The 21,490-nt window shown below is 39.7% G+C and overlaps 1 protein-coding gene and 1 pseudogene across 1 annotated transcript in view; one reads left to right on the forward strand and one right to left on the reverse strand.

The window, feature by feature from the left end:
* Positions 1-658: 658 nt before the first annotated feature.
* Positions 659-2,067, reverse strand: LOC149749208 (peptidyl-prolyl cis-trans isomerase A pseudogene; annotated as a pseudogene).
* Positions 2,068-6,912: 4,845 nt separating this feature from the next.
* The window catches only part of DCHS2 (dachsous cadherin-related 2), a 151,432-nt gene continuing 136,854 nt past the window's right edge, over positions 6,913-21,490 (forward strand). Inside the window, exon 1 of the mRNA XM_022599653.3 lies at positions 6,913-7,605. The gene's annotated coding sequence lies outside the window, so the exon portion shown is untranslated. The remainder of the gene's footprint in view (positions 7,606-21,490) is intronic.

The following is a 21,490-nucleotide window of genomic DNA, read 5'->3' on the forward strand; positions in this document are numbered from 1 at the left end:
TTAACATATCTGTGTAGAATTTATTTTGGTGTGAGGTTAATAGCAAACTTGATTTTTTTCCCCATGTACTTTGCCAATTTTTCTAGCAACTTTTGTGGATAAACCCACATTCCTCAGTGGTTTATGATGCTTTCTTTGTAATATATAAAAAAAATAAAATAAGTTTACCAAGATCTTTTTCAGGTCTTACTTTTGTGTTCTACTGAACTGCCTGCTAATTCTCTTTTTTTTTTTGAGATCACACTTTCTTAATTTAACACTTTGTAATAACTCATAAAACAAGTTACCACCCCACCCCTACCCACTGGTCTCTTTTCACAACATTTCCTTTGGCTGTTTTTTTTGGGGGGAGGTGGTGAGAAGGGCAATAAGTAGTAGGATTAATGGTCTTTTAATCCCATTCCTCAGTTAAGGCAATAAAAAAATTATCAGAAAAGTAACATTTTTTAAATTGTAACTTGAGAGTATATGTTCAGTTTATTCATCTAACAGCTCTATTGACTTCTCTGAAAATACATTTAAAAAAATGAAAGTAAAATACAGTTCTGTTTCCAATTTCTGAATAGTTCCAAATGCCTGAGGATAGTTTTCTTCTTTTGCAAGTTTTAGCATTTTGGATTTTATTCTATGATGATATAGATTGATTAATGGATTGTGTTTTAGGAATAAAAAATATTCCTCAGTGAGTGTTTGATGGGTGTTATGAAATATCTTGTTCTTTTATTGTTGTTGTTGTTGTTTAATTTTTATTTCATAATCATAAACTTAACTCTGCAGTCCAGCAAGACTTGGAGGGGGACAAGGAAAATATGGAACCCAAAGAAGTGCCGTGAGAACACAGAGATTATAGGATGATGCATGCAGACAGGGATGATGGGTGCTCTCCTGAGCTGAAGGAATGGTGTGGTGGTTAAGATAAAATGCAAGTCAAATTTATTAGAGTTGTCCACAGTGGGCAACGGTGATGTTTTCTCTGGTCTTGCCATTCCTAGTCCCATAGCATTCCATAGCTTCCACAATATTCATGCCCTCTTTCACCTTGCCAGGGACCACATGCTTGCCACTCTGTCTTGGCAGTGCAGATGAAAAACTTGGAACAATTAATGTGGGGTACAGCATTGCTATGGACAAGATACCCGGGTCCCTATGCTTCAGGATACTATTGTCATCATCAAATTTCTCCCTTGGATGGACTTGCTACCAGTGCTATAATGGCATGTGAAGTTACCACCCTGGAACATGAACCCTGGAATAATTCTTTGAAAGCAGGAACCCTTATAACAAATTCCTTCTCACCAGTGCTCAGAACAAAAGTTTTCTGCTTGTCCTTGGGAATTTGTTTGGAAACAACTCAAAGGAGACGTGGCCCAAGAGCTCGCTGGTGGTGGCCATGTCAAAGAGCATGGTGGGGGGTGACCATGGCTGGGCAGCGCCATGAAGCTCCCGGAGGGTGGCCCTGGTATCTGTAAAGCTATCTTCTTCTTATACTTATGCAATTTTTCTAAAGTCAAAATAGATTAGATTAGTTATAAAAGCTATTTCTAAAACATGCTTGCATTTTATGTACAATATTAGATTCCTTCATTCCTGCAACAAAGTTTTAGAGCATCTTCATCTTGAGCCAGGTACTACTGTTGTGGGTGCTGGAGATGTAGCAAGGAGCAAGAGTGATGTAATTCCAGTGGGGAAGACAAATATTACATAAGCAAATACATAAAAACATATAATGAAGTATAGAGATCAGTGCTCTGAAGAAAAGCAAAGCAAGGACAGAGGATAGCAGAGGTGAGGGTGACACTCTAGTGTAAGGTGATCAGGAAAGGCCTCTGGGGGGATTAGGTGGTGTTTGCAGAGATTTGAAAGAAGTGAGGGAGTAAGTTATACAAGCTGGTGGATTCATCAAGGAGATCAGTGTATTCAGAGGGGAGTGAGTGAGTCAGAGAGAAGTGGGAGGCGAGGTCAAATGAAAGAGCTGGATTCTATGAGTATGAGAAGCCACTGGAAGATTCTGAGCAGGAGAGTGACATGATTTGGTGTCGTTTCAGTAATATCTCTTTGGCTGCCAAAACAATAAGTGAATGGTGGTGCCATTCACTAAAAACACTGGGAGGACAGCAGATATTGGAGCGGTGGGAATTAAGAGTTCTGTTTGATCATAGAACATTGGAAGTGCCTATTAGTCACTTGAGAGGAGGTGTAATTGGATGATGCATGAATCTGGGGTGCAAGTCCAAGTATTGGGGGAATATATGTTGGTTTAATGCCCTGGGGCTGGGTCAGATCACTCAGGATATGTATTAGTTTCCTAGGACTTCTATAACAAATAACCATGAACTTCGTGGCTTTAAACAACAGAAATTGTTGTTGCTCATAGTTCTGGAGGTTAGAAGTACAAAATCTAGCAGGGCTTTGGCCCCTCTGGGGGCTCTAAGGGAAAGTCCGTTCTTTGTTTTTTCCAGATTCTGCTACCTGTAAAGTACTCCTTGACTTGTAGCTGCATCACTCCAGTCTCTGCCTACAAGGCCACATTGCTTCCTCCTCTTCTATCTGGGATATCTCTGACTCTTTCTTATAAGGACACTTGTCACTAGATTAAGGGTTCATCTGTGTAATCCAAGATAAACCCCTCTCAAAATCCTTAATCACATCTTTGGCAATATAAGGTAATATTCACTCTTTTGTAAAATAAAGTAAAATCCACAGTTTCCAGGGATTAGAAAGCAGACAAGTCTTTTTGGGGACCACCTTTCAGCCTGGTACAGGCAATGACTGTGGATTGAAAAGCGAAGTGGCCCTAAGACTGAGCTCCAGGGCACTGCAGTATTCAGAGGTCAGAAAGAGAACACAGAGGCAGTAAAGAAAACTGAAGGGGGTCAGTGAGGTATAGGAGGAGAAAGAGAGTCACAGTGTGGTGTCTGATGAAGAAGTGCTTCAGTGAGAAGGAGATGATTCACTGTGTAGTGAACAGCTGAGTGGTGTAGAAAATAAGGGCCCAGCCTTAATTGTTAGACTTGGTCGTTGGTGAACTTGCCAAAATTGTATTCAGAGAGTGGCATACTTGATTCCATGTGTTCCCCAATCCTGAATCCAGCTTCCACTGAAATATAATCCTGTTTTAGCTGTAGGATCCATGGTTGACCAAGCACTTCAATGTAAGAAGCTATTTTGTGATTCCTTTTTTTCTATTTCAAGTTCTGTGTGTAAGTATGTTGTGTCAATAACCTTGTTTCTTCAAACTGGTTTATGCTTATGGTAGAAATTTTGGAAATTACAGTAAGAACAAATTAAAGTGAATTATTTAATTTAAAATTTTAAGTGCAGCCACTTTTTTTTTTCCCTAGGATTTTTTTTGTTTATCACTCATTTTTTTGATTGGGCTCTGAGGCTTTTGTACAGACATCACTGAATTAAGTGTGATATGATTGCCCAGCAACAGGTAAAGGACAGTGTTGCTAACAATATATTACCCTATCTATGACTCTTGGTTGAGTTTTGGGTTTCAGGGTGCCAATGTGATTGGCTGGGAAGGTGCCCAGTTGTTGAAGAGGATATCTTCCAAAGTAGAGGGAGGCTATGCTGGTGATGGGAAGGCAAATAGATCCAATCTGTTTGTAAAATATGAAAACACGTTTTCAAGAACCAGCGTTCTCAATTTGTCCCTGCCTCCATGACACATTCATATGGAAAAATCCTTAACCAGATGTTAAAATGAAGGAAGTGGTAAAAATTCTTTAAATTTCAGGAAGCTAATAATGGAATCAGGGAGATATCAATATTTTATTAATTTCTTGCATCTTTATAATGTCTGCATTAAATTTGCGAAAGATCAAACTAAGGGAGAACAGTTCTGAGAATAAGTTTAAAGTAAAACTTATCAAATTCCTCTCAGTCAAAAGCAGGTAAATTGAGATTGAGAGGAGGAATGCAAGGATGGCATTGAGGGTGCTGTAGTGTGGCTCTTTGAGTAGATTCAAGGATAAGATCCTCCCAAGATCTCCTCTAGATCCCCAGTTTAGCACCATAAGATAGTGATAATAGACTCTGACCAGATGCTTCTTTCTTTGATTTAAGCTGCTATCTCCAAAGAAAGGGCCCACTGAGCTTATTTACTTACTAATCAGGATTTTCTCTTGAAGATTTGGCAAAGCCATTTCCATTTTCTACTATTTCAAATTATCTAAGTTTTATGCGTAAGTCAATGGAAATTGGAAAATGTAGACCTCTTAAAAATGCCAAATTATATGTAGACATTCAAAACCAATTATTAGTGGGTGGAAAATGCTGTTCTGGTATATTAGGCCAATAGTTTTAGGGAGTTGAGTACAAACAAGGAGGAATACATTTTAACTTCATGATTCTGAAACTCAGGATCTGAACTGCTAACATAAATTGAGATCGGTACTCTTATCCTACTTTTGACTCCATACATTTTGCTTTGCCAAAAGTCCAGATGACAAAAAAGGTCTTGAAAGTGGAAATAAGGAAACTTATTATTGTTTTATATAAGCCACATTATTTGTTAATATGTGCTATTACAGGCTGAGAATGAATTTTTTGAATTTAAACGTCATTGTATTTATCTTCCAATCAAGCCAAAGTTATTGAGAATACCATATGGTTTTAGAAGATATATTTGGTGTCTTTGGGAACGTGAGGCTACTAAATAATTAACAGCTGACAGAATGGAGTAGACCAAATGTACTTGGAATTTAGCTCTTTGTAGTGAGGAAGTTTGTGGATTCCCTGGTTCAGCCCATCTGATAAGAAGAATAACTCACAAACATGTTAGCTGGTTGCACAGGATGAATAATTTTGCCCATGAATATGTGATAGATGAGAGTGAAGATAAATTTTAAAGACTGTGTCATCAGCTGAAAAAAATTAAAGAGGGAAATAATATTGCCAGTTGTTAAGCATTTCATCAGGTGCAGGGGTTCTCAACCTCAGTGCTATTGATATTTGGGGCCAGATAATTCTTTGTTGTGGAGTCTGTTCTCTGCATGGTTTAGCAGCATCTCTGGCTTCAGCTCACTAGATGCCAGTAGCACCCTTTCCCCAGTGTGACAAGAAAAACTGTCTCCAAACAGTGCCAAATGTCTTCATGGGGGCAAACTTGCCCCTGATTGAGCTAGGCTACACAGATAACCCCCAAAGTCAAATTCTAGTTATATGTTCAAGATATAGTAGAATGAAGGGGCAGGCTTCTTGAGAACTTGTGCTTGTTGAACATGTTATTGGGATGGGGTTTCATTTGGGCAGCATAATAATTAAGGTTTAGCTTCTGCATATACATTGTATTGATGAAAAGTAGATATTTTTTCAATCTAGATTTAATTGAGAACAGTAGATATTGTAGGTGATTGATTGTCTTCTATTTCACCTCCCTCCAAAAAGCCTGACAGAAATATGTAGGACTGCCAAAATGAAATCTGTAGTAGGATAACATTGGGGAGCCTTCTCAGGGTATGACTTTCCACTTACTTGAATTTCACTACGTAGAGAGGCCACCGGTGACTTACATAATTTTATATGTGTGTCTTCCTATAGAGATGAAGTGGCACTTGTGGCAGAGACTGTATTCACCAAATGCCTATGAGATCCTTGACTTTTCCCAGTCTCCTTCTGAGTTAGGTTGGGGCCATGTAACTAGCTCTGGCCAGTGAAATGTAAGCTGAACCTAACTTCTGGGCTGAGGAAGCTAAAAACCAGAGTGCCTCTTCCACTCTCTCCTTCTCCCCTATCGTAGTGGCTTTGGGAGCCTATGAACCAGACAAGAGTTGCTCCTTTCTTTCATTGTCTCTGTACTCATTTCATGGAACGTCTGTTAGTTGGACATTGAACTCTCTGAATTGATCTGCTTAATTCTTTTATTTTCAGTGGCCATCACTCTTTATTTTTCTACCGTTTGGAACTCAGTTGGAATTTGGCCATGGGGAATAGAAGGTTCAGCTAAGACTCAGGCATCACTGTCAGTTGCCTTTTTTCATGTTATTGATATTCTGGTGAGAAAGCCACATGCATATGAGGTAAACAGTTACTTGGAATGATGTTACACCTGATCTAGCAACTTCTTCCCTGAAGGAAGGTCAGGGGATTTCGGGAGTGTTTTTTCAGTAAATAAAGGATGAAATGACGAAAGGACAAGTGGTGACACAGGAGGCAGGATAGCATGATCATTAGGAGTGTGTAGTCTGCGGTTCAACTGCCTGGATTTGAATCGTAGTTTTGACCCTTTTTAGCTATGTGATCTTTGGCAAGTTACTTTAGCTCCCTGAGCCTGACTTTTCTCATCTGTAAAATGGAATTCATTATAGGTTATAAGTATGTAATATATGTTTAGCAATTAGAATAGTACCTGTTCTGTAGCATATAGTTCTTTTACTTTTTTTTCTTTCTCCTTCTTCCTCTACCTCCTCTTCTTTCTCCTCCTTCTCCTTCTTCTTCTTCTTTTGGTTGATCTTCCCTTAAGGTGCTTCTTTTATTGTAAGTTCTATTTAGATGTTTGCTGTTACTATTAATTAGGTTGCAAATCAAAAGAATTATACCAAGCCTATGAGCTCAAGAATATGTTGAGTTTTATAAATAGCCTGTTGTATTTCTCACTATATACTCCCATAGTTAGTGTAAATCAGTTAAGTGTTTTCATAATTCCACTTGCTTCGTCTTTCCTACCAGGCATATGACAACCACTAACATAAATGGTATTTATGGTCAAAGAGAAAGGTGCCCTTTCCTCTGTGCAGTTACAGCTCCATGTAAGTGCACCTGTTGGCAAGCAGAGCACTGGCTGTATTTCATCCCCATGCAGCCACTGGGCAGGGCGCCTCTGTGTAGTGTTCAGTCTGCATGACTGTTGGGGCTCTGATGGGAGCATTACCCCTGGAAGGAAATCTGGCTTGGGAAGTTCAAATCTCATGCTCCAGGGTGAATTCTGTCAGTTGGGTTGGATTACTAGTAATTGTGCCTGATTTCCTTGTCCTTCCCTTGTTGCTCTGAAAGGGTGAGGGCGAGCATTGAGCCCATCACCTGAAGGGCTTGGGTATGAGTGGGAATCCACAGGTATGTTATCAGGTGGTTAGTATATGGATTTAAATCCTTGAGAGTGGATGAAATCACTTAGGTGTAGTGATTGGAATAAGAAGGCAAATGGACCAAGGAACTCACACTTTCAGAGATCATGTGAAAGTATAGGAAAAGAAAAGGAGACTGAAAAGGAGACCTCACAAAGGGAGGAGGACAGTGAGGGTGAGTTGTCGCAGAAGGTAAGAGAAGAGAAAGAGAAAACCAAAGCCTACACTTTGTGAATAGCTATGCGGGCTACTTGGCTGTGCACATCAGGATAGTGATTCATGATCCATTGAAAGGTGACGCTAGCATTTCTCTTTCCTCACTGATCAACCTCCTGTCTCACAGGTAAAAGCCTCCGATGCAGATGCAGGACTCTATGGCTTTGTTGAATATTCTCTTTATGCTGGATTCCAAAGCTATGAAGCATCTCAAGCATTCCAGATAGACCCACATGATGGGCAAATCTGTGTTTCTCAAGATATCGACAGGGAAAGGGATCCAGCCACCTACGATCTCTTGGTGAAAGCTAAGGATGGGGTAAGTCTTTATGTATGAAATTTTAAACATACTCAAAAGTGAACCACTGTGTGTGTATTAGAGAATACCAAGGATTATCAATCAACAACTGGCCAATCTTGTTTCATAAATCACTACCTCTTTCCTTTGCTGGAGTGTTTGGAAGCAAATACCAGACATTATATCATTTCATCTGCAAATAATTCAATAATATCTCTAACAGATAATGACTTTTTTTAAAAACACAACTATAGTAAATTAACAGTAATTCTGTAATAATATCTACTATCCATTCCATTTAAAATTTACTGGATTACCTAAAAATGTCTTGAAGTAGTTGGCGTGTTTAAATCAAGATCCAAATAAGTCCACGAATGGATTTGATCGCTGTATTCCTTAAATTTCAATCTGTAACAGTTAGTCCCCCACTCATCCCCCTTACCTTTTCTCCTACAGTATTTATTTTTGGAAAAAAATCAGATCAATTGTCTTGTAAGTTTTCCATATTCTAAATGTGGCTGATTACATCCTTAGGATTCACTTAATGTGTTCTTTTATCGTAGTTCCTATAAACTGGCATTTTGAGCTAGAGACTGATTAGTTTTGGCTTTATATAGGTGGTGCTCTGTGCTTCTTATTACATCAGCAGACACATAACATTATTTCATTAAGGGTTGCAGTAGGGTGATTTTTGAATTCTGTCTTTCCTTTTGCATTTATTATCTGAAATACTTCAATTAAGAAGAATGTTCTCAAGGGCTTCCCTGGTGGCGCAGTGGTTGAGAGTCCGCCTGCCGATGCAGGGGACACAGGTTCGTGCCCTGGTCTGGGAAGATCCCACATGCCGCGGAGCGGCTGGGCCCGTGAGCCATGGCCGCTGAGCCTGTGCGTCCGGAGCCTGTGCTCTCCAACGGGAGAGGCCACAACAGTGAGAGGCCCGTGTACCGCAGAAGAAGGTTCTCTCATCAACTATTTGATTACACTGAAATATAATTCGTACAGGAAAGGTAATATAATGCTTGATTCTTTCACTGTATCAGTTTTTAGAATAATGAGTTGGTGCATTTACCATCTCCAAACATTACTGATGATTTTTTTCCTAGTTTGGTTATAAATTCTTATATTTTTTGTATATTTGTTATGTTTTGTACATTACTGAACTTATCTTTTCTGATGTTCATATTAATTGAACCATCTTGGATCAGTGGGGGCACCTTCAATTTGGCTTTTATGTCTTTTTTGGGTAAACTTTTAAACTAACGTATAAAGTGCATGCAGAAGACTGCACAAATCATGAGTGTACAGCTCAATGGATTTTTGAAGAATGAAAACATACGTAGAAGCAGATGAAGAAACATTACCCGTACCCTGGAAACCCCTCTCTCAGCCCCTTACTGTGACCATCCTTCCCACCCTTTAGGATAATCATTATTGACTTCTAATACCAAATATTATTTGCCTATTTTTAAGCTTTCAGTGAATGGATTCATACAGTATGTGTTTTTATTGTTTCTTTTACAGGGCATTATTTGTGAGCATCATTCTTTCTGTTGCGTGTAGCAATAGTTCATTCATTCTCATTGGTTTATATTATTCTTTTATGTGAATTTACAATAATTTTTAATCTGTTTTGTAATTGATGGAATCCATTTTAGGCTATGACAAATAGTATTTCTATTAACTGTGTTATACATGTAATTTATTGAAAAAATATAGGCATTTATATTGGGTATATATTTAGGAATGGAATTGCTATGTCATAAGAAAATCAAACAACTTTTCAAAATAGTTGTACCATTTTATACTCCCACCAATTTCAGTTGTTGTACATCCTCCCCAACATTTGGTATTTAATGTTTTTTTACTTATAGCAGTTCTGTACCTGCGAAGTAGCGTATCACATTAGAGTTTTACTTTGCGTTTCTTTGATGACTGATGAATTGAGCACTTTTTCATATATTTATTAGCTATTTGTATAACTTGTTTTGTGAAGTGTCTAATTCTTTACCCATTTTCTATTGTACTATTGACTTCTCTTTGTTATTGATTTGTATGAATTCTTTACACTTTTGGAATGGAAGCCCTTTGTTGGATATATTTATGCATCTATCTTGTCCAGTTCTGTGGCTTACCTTTTCACTCCCTTAGTGGAGTCTTTTGAGGAACAGAAATTCTTAATTCTAATTAAACTCAGTTTATCCATTTGTTTCCCTTTACGTCTAATACTTTTTCTGTCCTTTTAAGAAGTATTTGTTTACCTTGGGGACATGAAGTTATTCTCTTGTTTTTTTCTTCCAAAAATTTTATTGCTTTACTTTGTACACTTATTATTTCAATCTAGTGGGAGGAACATTTATTTTTTCACAATATGGATATTCAGTTGACTCAGCACCATTTACTGAAATGATCACTCTTCCCTCACTGTGCTGTAGTGTCACGTTTGTCATGAATCACTTGACTGTACATGTGTGTGTCTATTTCTGGACACCCTATTTCTGACCTCTTTGTCTACCTTTGTACTAACTCCATATTCTCTTAATTACTTTAGCTTTATAATAGGTCATGATATCATGTATTTGTTTAGCTTTGTCCTTCATTTTCAAGATTGCCTTGGTTGTTCCTGACCATTTACATTTCCAAGTACATTTTAGAAACAGCTTATTCAACTTTTATTACATTACAGCAAAGGCAGTCTTCTTTATGCACTGTTCTACACATTTTTTTCACTTAGTCTATTTTGGAGACTTTCCTTATTTCTTTTCTTATCTGCCTACTACTTACTTGTGTAGATTGGTACTGCTAACACCTTTCTGGTCTAATCTTTCTCTTTTGATATTAGTGGGAGAATTTACCTAAGACACAAATTGATGGGAAAAGGTGAATCTAAATATATTTATTACAAGTAATCACGTAGAAACAAACATGAAAATAAAGTCATTTAACTCAATAAAATTACAATGATGTATTTGCTTAGATTTAACAGCCCCTCTCTATGTGGTTTCAGGAATTTTTGCTTCAATGTAAGAAAAGAAGTAGGAAACAAACGCAAGAGTAAACAGAGGAGTTTAGGTTAATTCAAGTCTATGTGATTATTTAAAACTCAATATATGCATACACAAACATTTATCCAAGGCTTCAGAAATATATTCTTAATAGACTTTGAGACAATTATAAAAGGAGTCCATAACCAGTTTAAATCCGATACTGCAGTAGTTGAACATTTGTTTCTAATTAGTTGGGTTTTTTGGATGATTTTATAAAAGCGTATGTAGAAATTATCTTAATATAAATAAGATTACTTTATGCCAGAAATTTTTTACTGCCAAAAAGTAGTGCATTAATTAGGAGCATTGGCAGTGGAATGAAAAATCAACCTACATATTCTATTTAAACCTCCTTGCTTATTTCTTTCTGTTTCCATATTGAACCTACTCTACACACATACTCTATGAAGAATACCTTCTTTCCCTCTCAGCTCTCCAGTCTCTATTGAAAATTCAAGTTCATCTTTAACCACACCATACCTCCGTAAAGCTTTCCAAGACTGAACAAAGGAGATGCTTTTTTTTCTCCAGTTAAAAGGTATTTTATTTTCAGGATAGCTGAGAAAGTGTTTACAGACAGTGTAGCAGCTTTTGCTAGTTTTTAGAAATCAAAGAAGAGACAATCTTCAGGTTGATTATTGCTATGGTCTGAATATTTGTGTCCCCCCTCAGATTCATATGTTGAAATCCTAAAGCCCAAGGTGGTAATATTAGGAGGTGAGGCCTTTGGAAGGTGGTTAGGTCATGAAGGTGGAGCCCTCAGGAATGGAATGAGTGCCCTTATGAAAGAAGTCCCAGAGATCTCCTTAACCTCTTCTGCTGTCTGAGGACACAGCAAGAAGTTGTGGCCTTCACCAGAACCCAGCCATACTGACACCCTGATCACATACTTCTAGCCACCAGAACTGTAAGAAACAAATTTCTGTTGTTTATAAGCCATCCCGCTATGGTATTTTGTTATAGATGATGATGTGCGTGAATATTCTGTACAGTGTTTATATGTTTAGAATATTCTTCTGTAAAAACTCCTTGTTTTGTAGATGGAAAACACTCCAACAAAGTACAACATATTCCAGTTTTGTTAGAATAGAAACATCCTTCCTGTGGGTACTTCATATTCAAGGTCTCATCCTCCTTTTGAGGTGATATCCTAGGCCCAGCTCCGTTAGCCATGGGAACTGGTCTGCACCCTTCCTGGTTTTAATTTAGATTTTATTATTATTCAAGAATGAGTAAGGAGACAACTGCCATGGAAAAAACAGTTTGTTATACTCACAGACCCCAAGAGGAGGAGCATGCCACATTCTGGGAGGGAGTGTACATGGTGTGTGCACAACGGGAAGCACTGGGTTTGTCAGGAGGCAGAGGGAGAGAGGAAAACTCTGGGTAGGGGCCTTTTTTGTGGTTTCCAAGGGAAGGAATGGGAGAGGCAGAATAAGCAGGCTTAAGCCTGGCTAGAGAGAATAGTTTCAGTGGCCTGGGGCATAAAGTCTGTCTCTAGTTATCTGGTACCTGGCTGTGGGGTGATTAGGACAGGTGAATAGTGGTCCAGAGTGTGAGAGCCAATAAAGGAGGTGGTTGGGAGTGTTGGTTTACATTGGAAAAGCATTCTCGCCTGACCCCCTGGCAGTCCCTCCAGGACAAGCAAGACCCCGGATGTCAAAGCATCAGGACCCAGAAAAGGAAGATGCAGCCAATGCACTACCCTGGTGCAGAGTCTTTCCAGAGAGGATGGCAAAGGGCTGACCTGAACCCTGGTACGCATCAGACTACACAAAAGAAAATCTTTGCAGCCACCTTGTTTCACTCCAATTTCTTGGAAATAACACTCAGTCGTATTCAGGGAATTCACTACTCAGTTTAACTTCTGGCCCAGAGTAGGATCTTAAATCATCAAAGCAAGTTCGGGTCATGGTATGGGCTACTCTCAGCACTTTCTTCTCCTTTGTGTCAGGCCCCGGCATCTCAAGAAAACTTCACTCAGTACTGCTCAGTCCTGGGTAGAGTCCACATACTGTTGGTCAGGCGCCACCAATGTGCACCTACCTCCTCTTCACCCTCCTCCCCACTTTCCTCTTTGGTCATCATCTTCCTCAGCTTTATCTCTTCCTTCTGAGTCTTTTAACTCATCTCCATCATTCTCCAAGTTTACCTCCTGCAGATGCTCTTTGTTTTTGGATCCATCTCACCAAAGTCTTCCATTCTTCCATCTTGTAGAAATCAAGGCAGTACAAGTCATTGGGGATGAAATGGCAGTTACCTGCTTCAAACAAGCCCCAAAAACGTAGAGCAGCCTGTGCTTTTGGACCAGTATGATTTTGGAATGAGGACTTGGCTCCATCAGAGGTCACTGGCTTTGTCTGAACCCTCTTCCTCCTTCCTGTTGCCTGTGGTGGAGGGCTCTTGTTCAATGGTGATCACGGTCCCATCTTCAACATCTGCCACTTTAACCCCCTCCAGGGGCTCCTGGATGCCGGCTTTCCCACATCCCCGCTTGTTATCACCTTTGGGTTTCACTTTTTTTTGGTCTCACTTAGTTTTGTCTTCTCTGACCCAGGTGTCATAGAAGTACAGTTAATCAAAATCATTGCCCTTCAGGCTCTCTTCCCATTCTTCGTCACAGACACCCCCAAGGAGCAGTGTCTGATGATTCAGAACCACACCTGCCTAAACGCCAGCTCTTGGAGTGAGTTCCCCAAGGGGTACTCTGAGTCCACACCCATTTTCCTTTTCTTCCTTCCTCAGACTTTAGTTGGAGTTTATTTGAATGCAGGGTATGTTTGTCCACCTTTGTTGAACTTTTCCAGTAGCCTCCACAGATGAATATGGCCCTCTGGGGAGTGACGGATCTTTGGCAGCCCAGCCTGGGTGTGGCCCCATCCCTCATGGTGACAGCTCACTCCATGTGAATGTGCCCAGGTTAAAGGCATATGTGTCATTGTCCTGGAGGTAATCCCTTGTACTGTTGTGGAAACCACCAAGAAGAATTAGCTGTGTTTTCCAGGCTACCATCTGATACCTGCTTTGACCTAAAGGACCTCCTGATGATTTGATTTGCTCCCAGGTCTTGAGTGCCAAATGCAGGACCCAGAGGTTTGTGTAACGATAGGATCAATTCATCTTTCTCAGAATGAGCAGAGAATGACACATTCAACATTGGTGAGTGGGGAATCACAGTGTTTCTATTGTCTGAGTCTTTTTTAGCATCTAGCATTTAGAAATGGGCTATCAGAGCCTCAGGGTCTCCTCCTTCCCCAGCACTTGGACAACTTCTGTCTTCTCCTTCTTGCCCATCATGAGGGGTCCCGGTGGCGGGGGCTCCAGAAGGGAGCGGCACACTCAGCCAGCCTGGAGGCAGGTCCTCTTGGGGGCAGACCTGGCGATGCATTTTTAAAGATAAGTTTTAGAAGAGTCTTTCCCCGCCCCCAAACCATAGGATTTTAACAGCTTCCTAATCTTCACCTTGTTCAGACCTGAAACTGCCTCCAGTGTCCCTAGTGTTTGCGTCAGAATGTATGAGAGCAAGCAACTTGTGTGTGTGTGTGTGTGTGTGTGTGTGTATTATCCAGTGTTCAGGATTTATTCTGTTATCAGCATAACCTTTGTAAACTTCTTCTGTGATGAACTGTGCATTTCTACAGGGTGAAGTCTTCATCTGTCATCATTACTCTAATGCAATATCTACTCACAGCACATGTTCCTAATCAAAAAAGATTGGTAAAGATGAAGATATCAAGGTTGATAGCGACTTGGTAGGCTGTCCCCTAGAAGCAATCTAGCTCCAATTTGAAAAATTAATGAACTCAGGCAAGACGTTTTAGGTCCAAGATGTTGGATTCTAGGCCATAATGAATTTAATTAAAACAATGAACTGCACCTTGACAAAGGCCTTTAACTGTACAAAATTACCTTGACAATCTATGGTTTTTCCTCTGATCCTTTCTGTTTCTAATATATGTCCTGAAAGCTCTTTGGAAGAAAATTGCTGAGAACCCATTTGCTGCTGGTTGCTAAGAGATATTTATCTATCAATAGAAGAATTCTTATTAAAATACCTAGATGTTCTGGGCTTCTTCTCTATTTATCCTTGTGATGACTGTCAATATTTTTTAAACTCAATCCCTTCTATTCTACCTGTATTGCTTCTGAAATAGTCTATTTTTGCTACTGCAATTGCTGCTATTTACCTCATACATAGAAGTCATGAGGAGGCTATAAAATTACATGATGAAAATAAATAATTGGATTACACTGCAGGTCAACTGATTTTTCACAATAATTGAATTATTCCATGCTTATGTCTAACTCCTATTTCCTTTTACTATTCATTTTCTGCAAATGAATGTTTCCTTTTTGGTGTGTGTGTTTATTAACATTCTATCTCTATTTTTTGTGACATCCTGAACTCTGTAGCTGAAATATGTGTTTGAGATAAAGCTATTTCAACTCTTATCTCACCACTCCAGGCTTACGGGAGGGTTGTTTCAGACTAGCAATATAGAAAGTAGATTGACACCATTATATATATTCATGATAAATGTTGACTATTGAAGTTATGCTGCAGAGTTTGTATATAATGCAAATAAATCTCTGGAAGCAAACTTGCTAAGTAAAAGGGCTAATTTTTTCCTTTCCCCCCCAGCTTGATTGAGGTGTAATTAATAAATTAAAATTGTATAAGTAGGTGTGCAGCACGTTGTTTTGATTATATGTACACATAGTGAAACGGTAATTACCACCATTAAGATAATTAACATATATCCATCATCAAGCACAGTGAGTGGTGAGAACACTTAAGATCTACTCTCAGCAAAACTCAAGTACACAGCAGAGTTTTATTAACCATAATCATCATGCTGTACATTAGGTCTCCGGAGCTTATTTACTCTACATAACTGAAACTTAGGGCATGCTCATTTTAATTTTAATAGATTATGTTATCTCATTTTCCAAAAAAGAATTCAAGAGCTTATTCTTATCTTATATTTCATTGGTCACAACCCTGCTACCCCAGTTTGAGGAATAAACCATTGCCCAGTTGCCCACATTTTCTAGCTAAATTGTCTTAACCATATCTCGAAATGCTTGTCTGCCATTCTTTAAAACACTACCAGGATTAATTCCCAGATGTCTTAAATGCCACTTTGCCTCGTTCTTACCTCTAGAAGTGTAAGCCTCCCAGCCATCCATCATCTGTATCCTCATCCCCATCCTGCTCTGTTCATCCTTTAATCTGGACCAATCTTCTACCCACCCTCCCGTACTCTTCTACCACACCCTCAGGAACTCCTGGTCCATCATTTAGCAAAATCTCTTGCACACCCAGCCTGGTGTCTGACTGCTTCTTCATCTTCTTGCCCTGATCAAAACAGGCTTCCCCTGAGGATACCGATTCCTCTTCGCTCTCTCGCACAGCATTCCATATTCCACTAATCACAAGCCGGGAGTGAGGTGCTGAGGTGGGTGCCCTCCTGTTGCCCACTGCAGCATCCAAATCATTTTTACTCCTTTCTACAGGACCAACTCCTTTTGAAGTTCATATTGTCGGACCACACCATGGACGATCTTTGTTGCTGCTGTCATATTCTAAACCTTGTTGTCACCAAGGACCTTTACATCTTACTCAGTCTTCCTCTCCATTACTGTTCCCTCCTGGAAACTTCACTGTCCATTTTTTGGACCACCCAACACCCTGAGCCTCTCAATTCCTTGTCTTTCTTGTTTCCAACCTCTGAAATCTTGATGTCCAGCATGCTGTATTCTGATAAGCATTCTCATCTTTCTCTCCACTTACATAGCACCTCCACTCCCATAGAGTGATCTCCTGTTAAGACCACTAGTTTACTGACCCATCTTTAAAGTCATTCAGCTGCAAACTCCCTTTACTTCCATTGCTCCACAGAACTTTCCAGATAAAACCCCAGCCCTATCTAAACCCGACTCTGCCTTTTCTGTACTTGCCTAAGCAGCTGAATGTGCCTGGAGAAAAATAATATACCTGCTTGAGAGAGAAGTCCTTATCTTCCTGCCAGCTATTGGCTCACATCCTTTGCCCTCTTTCCTGTTAGTAGAGAAGAGATGTCCCTGTTTGCGTTGAAAGCAAATCCCTCTGCTGTTCAGGCTCCCCCCATTCCAGCCTTCTTAAGGATCTCACTTCTGTAATGATTTTGTCAAATTCAATTGAATATCTCCCTCCCGTAAGCCTACAGGGCATAATACTAGTGTCCTGGGGAGGGGGAAGGGTAAGCTGGAACAAAGTGAGAGAGTGGCATGGACGTATATATACACTACCAAATGTAAAATAGATAGCTAGTGGGAAGCAGCCGCATAGCACAGGGAGATCAGCTTGGTGCTTTATGTCCCCCTAGAGGGGTGGGATAGGGAGGGTGGGAGGGAGACGCAAGAGGGAGGAGATATGGGGATATATGTATATGTATAGCTGATTCACTTTGTTATAAAGCAGAAACTAACACACAATTGTAAAGCAATTATACTCCAATAAAGATGTTAAAAAAATAATAGTAGTGTCCATCTTTTGAAAAAAAACCTCCTTTTGATTGCAGGTACCTTTTGAGAAAACCGTTTTCTTCCTCTTCTATCTTTCACTGCAAATCTACTTAAAATAGTTGTCTCTGTTTCCTCATTTTTCAGTCTTTCTTTGATCCATTCTTCCCATCCCACCTCTCTAGTAAAACTGCTTTTAGTAACATGATTTACATTGTGACACATCCTGGGGTTCTTTCTTTATTTTCATTTTATTCGGCTTCTCAAGCAACTTGAAATTGTTCTTTGGACACTGCTTCTCTTGGCTTTGGTGACACCATGGTTCGCTGATTTTTTTTCCTTAACAAACTGGACCCTCAGTTCCCTTCACCTTTGCTTGTTGAATTATGAACTATAGACTTGAATGCATTGGCAAAAGAAAGCACAGCCCAGAAAAAGCTAAGAAACGTGAAGGATAGATATTAATATTCTATTCAGGAGTCCCAGAGGCAAAAACAGAGAGCATGGGAAGCAGACAATGGCCAAAATAGACAAAACAACAGATATTTTTCCATATCCAGTGTTGGTCCTAGACAACCCTCCTGCCTTCAATATTGCATGCTTTCAAGTCTGGTGATTTCCCCCAATACGTCTAACTTTCACAGCACTTCTTGAGAGGATTGGGATTCAGGTAGATTGGTTAAGAGTCTCTTACCATAATTTTAAAACCTAAATGATTAAAATTATATCAAAGTGAACCACAACTTATTGGTGGAAAGAGAAAGGATAAGACAAAGTTAAGAAATATTCATATAAAGAATTTATGAGGTGTATTAGTTACCTATTGCTGTGTAACAAATTATTCCCACATTTAGCAGCTTAAAATAATATGCATTTAATATCTCATGCAGTTCTAAGGGCCAGGAACCTGGAAGCAGCTTGCTGGGTGGTTCTGGTCAGGGTCTCTCAGAGGTTGCATGATCAGGACAGTCTTGAGGAGCTGGACAGAAGTTTAGTTTCAGAGGATTGGGAAGTGAACACTTGATGGAACAGAGAAAGCTTAGATTAGCTTTCACCACACTGTGCTCTGTGGGATACTTGCCTCCTGAGATGTTCATTCCACTGAGGGTTCTGTGATAAATAATAGTGGAAAACAGCTCAGAAATCACCCCACCTGATTGAAATGTGCCTCGGGAAGGTTCTGTGACAAGTCCTGAGGCCGAGAACCCATTTGACTTGGTTAATCCACCGTTTCCTTTTTGACTAAGGAACCTCTTTATTTGTTTATTTTTATGATGCACCTTTTTTTGCTACCTCAGGTATCTTTTTCTAAAACTTAGATTTGATCATGTCCCTTCATTCATGACAGCAATAGTGTCCCAAGTGGGGGTTTAGGAGGAAAACATTACAACTTAGAATTTCATCCTTTTAAAACTTTTGTGGTATTTTTAATATATGTAATGTTTAGCATAGTAAATGAATCTATAATTTATTAGTAAATATATAGGTATTCAGGGTGTACACTCCACACTTTTTACTGAGAGAGTCTACAGGTGTGCAGAACAAAGTCTATCCTCCTTAGCATTTAGATGAAGCTCCATGAATCTGACCATCAAGGCTTTTCTTTAGATTTTTCCCACCCTCTACTTCTCCCTCCAAGCCATGCCAGTGTGCTTACCTCTCCTACAACATGACAGAGACTTTTTAAAAAATATCTTTATATTTTCTAGGATGTTATTTTTACCTGAAATATCTGTTTTATAAATCCTATTTTTTTTTAATTTTTAAGAATTTATTTGAGCAAAAATTGATTCAAATGAGGCCGCATTCAACCAGAAGTAGTTAGGAGTGCCCCATGGACAGGAGCAGGGGAAGGATTTTTATAAATAAGATGCAGAAGCAAAGCAAGGAAATGATTGGATTGGCTGTAGCTGAAGCACTCAGATTCTAGTCCTGTTCATTGTCTTTGAGGTTTTGTTATCTACCTATAAATGGGACTGGATCCTGAATTTTTCTAGTTTCCAAATATCTGGCTGTGACTCTCCAAACCACATTTCCAATTTTCTCCTACTCTTCTGATTTGGAATCACTATAACAAAGACTGCCCTAGAAACTCACTGGGAGGGACTGTACCAGGTCCTCCTCAGTCCCCAGACGGCAGCCATGCCTCAGGGCCCACATCTCCCGATTAAAATGGGCTCCTCCAGACTCAGACCTGCACACCCGCTGGAGCTCTAAAAGCCTATTTGTTTGTGAGGACCCATCTCAAGGATCCCTTCAGCCCTGAGGCTTCCCTCCATTCAATGCTCACAGCACATCTGCATCTGAGTAATAAAGATCCACAATCTTTTATGTGTAGTTCTGAAAGCTCTCAAGATGGAGAGTTTTGAAAACTCATTTGGTGAGAAATCTGACTTGAACCAACATGAGACTATTCATGTTTTTTTTTTAATCCCTCTAAATGTGTCTATTCATCCATTTTGCTACAGAATATTAAGTGATTAAGGGCTGACACTCCAGACCTCATTAGGTATAGCCACTATATTTCTTTTATAAAACTTAAAAAATTCAGGATTCCAAGACAAATCTATCTGGTCCCAAGTATTTAGGATAAGGAGGCTGTAAAATCTTATAATTGATGGTGACTAGCCATAATAAATCCTTTCATACATATTATATCACTGCTTCCAACAGCAGGCCTGCAAGGTGAACAGGCGGCCCGCTTTACAGAAGAGGCAGCTCAACCTCAGGCTCCCTGACGTTCTTGAGACTGTGGTCCCAGAGGCCAGCAGGACCAGATGTCAGATCCAGACCTCCTGGCTCCAGATTGTCCCTCTGTGCCACAAACCCCGTTGTATAGTGTTTGTCTCATAAATGTTAAGTCCTTTGTAAGCAGGACTTAATCTGAGATGGAGTCCATGGTTGGCATTGCCCATAGCATAGTCTTTAAACAAGTCCTTCGTGAAAGGTAGAATTTATACCATAGCAATAATTTAAAGATCTAATTTAAAAGAAGTCACAGGGGCTTTGGGGACAGATTAATCTCTGTTCCAGTTGCAGATCTGCTATTTATAGTCTCACTTACTTTGGACAAGTCACATAGGCTCTCTGTGCTTTGGTTTTCTAGTTGTAAAAGTGGGGAAACCATAAAAATCTTTAGAAAGGGAGATTATAACAATTGAAGGTGAAAATACACGTGAAACACACTTAACATTCATTCACAAATGGTTATTATAAGAGGAAAGTGCCCTCATTGATACATTTAACAGATAAAAATTGGATTCATGAAAAGGAAGACTGAATCTATGTATAATACTGTTCCTGCAAAAAGATTCACTAATCTGTGACAACAAGCTCTTCACTTTGTCCATTTAATATTTTGCTTGTTTTTGGTGACATGGACTGATTGAGGGTCTTCATGGATAGCCCAGGAATGAACATCTTTGTTCTTAAAGATGGAGTGATCTTCATTTCTTCACATGTTCCCCACTCTCTCATTTCTTCTCTTACCTGCTTTCTCAGCACCCCCACCCCCCGCACCCCAAACCTAAATGACTTCTTGAACTTGTGGAGAAATTTAAAAGAAAGAGGAAAGTAAGGATAAAAGGAAAGCAAAACTGAGAAGGAATCCATTTTGGAGAATCAGCAGGCACAGCCTTTCCCGTCTGCTAGGAGTCAGCTTGCAGCCCCCTCGCTCCGCTCCACTCCACCTGAGGATCCACAGGTTACTTAGCTTTACTAAAGCGCCAGTCTGCATTTTAAGGATACAGACTGGATGGAACTGCCACTGTTTTTATTTTTACTGTGTTAATTTAGAACTGGCATAGGCCTGGCACTTTATTCAGCTTAGAACATGGAAAATCACACTATTTTTTAGTCTTTCTCAATTCTGTTTTAGTCCCCAGTGTCTCGGGTACATGGGCCCTCAGCACATGAGAGGCATTTCTGGATTCGTGGTTAACTTCATCCCAAACAATATGAAATGATGCTCTCTCTCTTGCCCTTCATCACCCTCAGCTCATGCTCCCTCCAGAGCCCACAGCAGCGTGCTCTCTTTGTCCTGTGCCAAATCTTCTTCTTCACTGCCTTTGGGTTTCCTCTTTGCTCAGTGCATCCTGCCACAGTTGGGGAGGGGGAATGTGGGGAGACAGAGAGAGAGAGGGAGGGAGTATAAGTAAGTGAGAAAACTCAGGCTGTTGTGACTTACCAAGGATTTTTGTCCAAGATGAAAGTATCAAAGTGTACCAGATAGTAATAGAAAATGGTGCTTTAAGTAGGAACATATGCTTTACTTTAGAAAAGTAAAACTTGCAGAGGATTATCTTCTTCTATTGTGCTCTCTCTCCTCTCCTTATTTTTAGATGGAGGAAACGCACACA

This window comes from Delphinapterus leucas, chromosome 5 (assembly GCF_059928025.1).
Source record: "Delphinapterus leucas isolate spDelLeu-1000000601 "Yukka" chromosome 5, BTC_Dleu_Yukka2, whole genome shotgun sequence".
NCBI lineage: Eukaryota > Metazoa > Chordata > Mammalia > Artiodactyla > Monodontidae > Delphinapterus > Delphinapterus leucas.